Genomic DNA, 6,104 nt, shown 5'->3' with positions numbered 1-6,104 from the left:
TCCTACGAAGGCACTATCTCATTAGGTTAGGGTTTGTAACGTGTTTAAAACTGGGCAGGATAGCCTCCATAATAGCTAATGGAATATTGTTTTTGTGTTTATAATTAGCCACAGCACCCGCTACTTCAGTTTTACGGGAGGAACGTCACAGGCCGTGCTGACATTGTCATACTTTCATACTTAATGGTACCGGAGTGTCCAGATATCCTTTCTTATTCTATCAACATTAGTTTCATTAGACCGTATAGTCCCTCCATATTATCCTTGAAGTTCATCATTGACCTTATCGGTAAGTTTACTGGCACCTTTGAGTCCTTTCCCTTCCAAAAGATCTTGACTTTAATTTCGTAGTTTATAATTTCTGAGGCGTGTCCCCATCCTATACTGGATATGCCCAACACACTCCAGTTGTTTATCTTCCACACCATCACTCTCTGTACACCACTGCTTGGTAGGCTGTAGAGTTCCCTCGCCCAGAATATACTTGTACGCGTACTTCGCTTCTCGCTTCACCTCTGAACGACTGAAAATCGACACCGCAGCAACAGTCTCCATGCCTCCGATCGACCTTTCCTGATTTTTTATACACTTTCATTTGTGGTTTTCTATTTTGTTTTCATTTAACCCACACTTCACACAATAAACTGCAAAATGTTGTCAATACCTCGACATCTAAATCTTGACCAGAGCGAGGAGTCTGATCAGAGTATATGCTTTATTTTTTAAATTTGTATCCTCTCTTGTGCCAGGTTGCAATATAAGCAGCTGTCAGGTTTATGAGTTTATTTTCATCAGCTTCACTATGTAAAACAGCTTCCTCCGTTGCCTTTTGCATTGATTTTTCAGCAACATCAATGACACCCTCCTTTACAACATACGCATCGACAAATTGAGTAATGAACACAACAGCTTTCCGGCCTCAACGCTTTTTTCGACACATCTAATACCGTACAACATTTTAGATTTATGTCTTATAAATTACACTTAGTATTTTTATCAGAGGTCCAGAAACTCGAATCATTATATACATATATAACAAATCAAGTTGTTAAAATATAATTTTTTACTTAATGCACTAAAATTTTTTGATTAGAATACAAACATACTTGAGGAAAAGTATTATCACAAAGACATATTATAACAGCTTGTAAAACTGTAGAACTTTTACCTTGAACAGTTGTTGAGATAACAGGTCACAAGCACGGACATGTTTAACATGGGCGAGAGCGGACCATTTAACGTAACTCAAGCATGATGCGGAAAGTTTTGACCGGTTCTGGCTCTACCAATAACTCACCAGCAAGAGCAATGCTACCACCAGATTATGTGGAACTGCGAGAGGGGACCGTTTAACTTAACTCAAGCATGATGCGGAAAGTTTTGACCGGTTCTGGCTCTACCAATAACTCACCAGCAAGAGCGATGCTACCACCAGATTATGTGGAACTGCGAGAGCGGACCGTTTAACTTAACTCAAGCATGATGCGGAAAGTTTTGACCGGTTCTGGCTCTACCAATAACTCACCAGCAAGAGCAATGCTACCACCAGATTATGTGGACCTGCGAGAGCGGACCGTTTAACTTAACTCAAGCATGATGCGGAAAGTTTTACCGGTTCTGGCTCTACCAATAACTCACCAGCAAGAGTGATGCTACCACCAGATTATGTGGAACTGCGAGAGCGGACCGTTTAACTTAACTCAAGCATGATGCGGAAAGTTTTGACCGGTTCTGGCTCTACCAATAACTCACCAGCAAGAGCGATGCTACCACCAGATTATGTGGAACTGCGAGAGCGGACCGTTTAACTTAACTCAAGCATGATGCGGAAAGTTTTGACCGGTTCTGGCTCTACCAATAACTCACCAGCAAGAGTGATGCTACCACCAGATTATGTGGAACTGCGAGAGCGGACCGTTTAACTTAACTCAAGCATGATGCGGAAAGTTTTGACCGGTTCTGGCTCTACCAATAACTCACCAGCAAGAGCGATGCTACCACCAGATTATGTGGAACTGCGAGAGCGGACCGTTTAACTTAACTCAAGCATGATGCGGAAAGTTTTGACCGGTTCTGGCTCTACCAATAACTCACCAGCAAGAGCGATGCTACCACCAGATTATGTGGAACTGCGAGAGCGGACCGTTTAACTTAACTCAAGCATGATGCGGAAAGTTTTTACCGGTTCTGGCTCTACCAATAACTCACCAGCAAGAGCGATGCTACCACCAGATTATGTGGAACTGCGAGAGCGGACCGTTTAACTTAACTCAAGCATGATGCGGAAAGTTTTTACCGGTTCTGGCTCTACCAATAACTCACCAGCAAGAGCGATGCTACCACCAGATTATGTGGAACTGCGAGAGCGGACCGTTTAACTTAACTCAAGCATGATGCGGAAAGTTTTGACCGGTTCTGGCTCTACCAATAACTCACCAGCAAGAGCGATGCTACCACCAGATTATGTGGAACTATGTGCACGGTTGGCTCCAGAATGTACCTGCAAAACATTCAAAACCATCTACTCGGAGGTTTGCAAGGTGAAAAGTCATACGAACAATAGCCTCCCAACCCGAGCTAGATCATGACAATGAAAGTGAATGGGCATTTATCGAAATCCTCTCAATATATAACAGGGTCGAGCGTCAGAGATCATGACTATAATTAACACTCACCAAGGCGTTCAGTCACATATCTCGTATTTTGTAATACCTGAAACATACAAAACATAATTCTGTTTAATGCAGGACACCTTCGTACGCAAAAACATAACACTCATAGAGGTTTTCTTTATCACAGAATAATATCATAACTTATGAATAGAACACATTGGATATGGATAAAACCTATTTTTATTTCCATTAAATTACAGTTTAATTGCTTTTATTTCATGTATGGTAAAGTTTCCTCAACACAGTACACTGTTGTAACTGTTGTAAGTCAAAATGAACTCGTAATAGGGATGTTTCTCGACACGGCTGTCGTAACAATGACGTGGATAACCACTGAGCCGGGGTTGGATTAAACAGAAATGAGGAGACATCTGGGACAATGACTTGGAATTGGCGTGAAGCGAGAGATTTGCACTGTTAAATAGCGGAGTGGAACACGAATCCTTTCACTAGTTGAACTGTTGGCGCACAAGTGGTTGGCTTGCAGACTTCCAACATCGCGGCTTTGTAGTCTAGCGATACTGAGTGTACCAGTTTTAAACCATGTTAAAATATTAGCCTCAGTCCGGAGAGATATGAGTGCATATTCTGCTTTATCTTAATTATTTGCTGAGAGTTAGAAAATTAATTTCTGTTTGTCTGTCTTCAATCTGTATGCACGACAAATGAACTCGCAATGAATGTTGCATTAACCTCTTTTCTACACAGACAACACGAGTCCTATAATGGTGCATGTCAGTCCATGGAATCTGGTTCAAAGTTAATGAATCTAACTCATACATAATCATACATTAATCATAATCATACATTAATCATAGTCATACATTAATCATAATCATACATTAATCATAATCATACATTAAACATACATTAATTTTATAGGTAATCATGATGGCAATGACAAATTACATTTTACCGTGCGACATTTTTATTCATAGAGTAAAATAAAACACACAGAAGGTGGAAAGTTAATGTTAAGAGTCGGTGAAAAAATTTAATTTCAGCGCATTTAATCTTACGTTGTAGTAACCTAACTGGTTCATCGGCACTTTTATTATTTTATAACTGTTGTGAATAAAAATGTAAGTGTATCAAGTGGTGAGGTTTCTCGAGAAAGATTTCAGCTGTAGATTTAAACTTTTGCATAAAACTTTATTGCTGCAGACAAGAAGGTGTTCTGTGACGTCCCGCCATGGAATTTGGCTGTGATCATTTGTGTGCGTGTGGGATTTGTGTGTGATCAGCACTTTATGTGTGCTGATCATATGTTAAACAAGAAAACCTATAAATGAATTGCCGATGAAACAAAGCATTAAGATCTGCAGTAAAAGTATAGCCTGAAATAGTAGAGCAGGCTACAAAACCACACCGAACAATATAACAACTTTGTAGCAACAGTCATACCGGATAAACCAATAATTTTGACAATCGTTCACAATATTACATCAGTCACACAATCTTTACATTCATGCAACCACTCACTCGCATTTCTCTCCGAGGTCTCCCAACTATAATAAAAAAACTCGTCGACAATATAGAATACTTTAGACGCTAAAAACACTTCAGACGAGTTTTTAACGCATTGGGCGTTTCTTCGTTTTTCATAGAATCTAGTAATCTGTTGATGAAACGGACACCTGCCTGCGAGGGTAGGTGTTCATAAACCACCGTTCTCTGTCGCCCAGTACGGTAGTTAGTTATCTCTGCCTCTCGTTTCATATTCATGTACGTCTCGGCCCCTAATCAGGACACATTTTGACTTACAGAATAAAACTTCCTCCAAGATATAGAGACATGGCAGAGTCAACAGCTGCAATTTTTATTTAAAACTGGTTGGCACGCCTGTCTGAAGTTCATGTTAGCGATGATTCTGATCGCTTTCATTTGAAGCCTGAAAACTCGCAAAATTTGATTGTTTGGACAACAAAATCACTCCGTAGGAAAGATGTGGGTAGATCAGGCCGTAATTCGCCATCAGTACCTAACTTGGGTAGTATTTGGCTCAAAAAGAGTTAATGCGTAAAAAGATAGGTAGGCTGAACTGTGATATTTAAATTTTGTTAACGAGACGAGAGAGATGCTAAAATTTTGTTTTTAATGATTGAGGATATGAGAAGGCCACAGCACTAATGCAGACCTAATAGCAGAACTAATAGAAGGCCCGAAGCACTAAAACAGACCTAATGGAAGGCCCGAAGCACTAAAGCAGAACTAATAGAAGGCCCGATGCACTAAAGCTGAACTAATAGAAGGCCCGAAGCACTAAAGCTGAACTAATAGAAGGCCCGAGGCACTAAAGCAGAACTAATAGAAAGCCCGAAGCACTAAATCAGACCTAATAGAAGGCCCGAAGCACTAAAGTAGAACTAATGGAAGGCCCGAAGCACTAAAGCAGAACTAATAGAAGGCCCGATGCACTAAAGCTGAACTAATAGAAGGCCCGAAGCACTAAAGCTGAACTAATAGAAGGCCCGAGGCACTAAAGCAGAACTAATAGAAAGCCCGAAGCACTAAATCAGACCTAATAGAAGGCCCGAAGCACTAAAGTAGAACTAATGGAAGGCCCGAAGCACTAAAGCAGACCTAATAGAAGGCCCGAAGCACTAAAGTAGAACTAATGGAAGGCCCGAAGCACTAAAGCAGACCTAATAGAAGGCCCGAAGCACTATGTGTAATAGGCCTAGTTAAGGTTAAATGAGAACTTTTCCAAACAGATATGTAACTTTTTGGTAAACCTTTTCTGTCGCGGTTCCAATGTTGTTACCATCAGATACGGAAATTAAGGTTACATGAGATTCAGTTACCTAAATAAATACCAAAATATGGACTAAAACGGTGAATTTTAGTCTATTAGTGCCTTGTTGTTCGACGCTGATGTAACAATAGTGAATCTCACAGTGGTTTGGTTTTCACAGTGATACCAAACTGTAAAATGTGTTCTGACAAAACAATTAATATTTGATATTTGTAACCCTTTCAATTCCGTCCCATTTCGACCTCCATCATATCTAACACTGCTGCATGTTTCTTAGGAGAAATCATTCAATGAAATTGAAAACCAGGTTGCTTGCTTATTCTATATGCAAAGATTGATGTCTGATGGACTTGGTCGATAATGGGTATTTAAAATATGTTCTAATATTTTGTCAAAATGGCTGCATAAAATATTTCATAGTACCATATTTTTACTTTAATAAACTTTCTCTAAAATTCACGTTTTCCTAATGAACGATATTGTAGACTCAATTATCATTAACAAGCGAACAAATATGCATCCCATTGTGGATATCCAGATGGATACGGATCCCATTGTGGATATCCAGATGGTTACGGATTGTTTGCTACCCGGTGAACACAAAGTTCCGTATGAATCATCAGGATTGTGGAACTCTGCAGCCACGATTCCGCCCAACTGGAGCGCCCAACAACAAT

This window comes from Homalodisca vitripennis, chromosome 3 (assembly GCF_021130785.1).
Source record: "Homalodisca vitripennis isolate AUS2020 chromosome 3, UT_GWSS_2.1, whole genome shotgun sequence".
In the NCBI taxonomy this organism is placed as follows: domain Eukaryota; kingdom Metazoa; phylum Arthropoda; class Insecta; order Hemiptera; family Cicadellidae; genus Homalodisca; species Homalodisca vitripennis.
Note: the sequence above shows the minus strand (reverse complement) of the source record.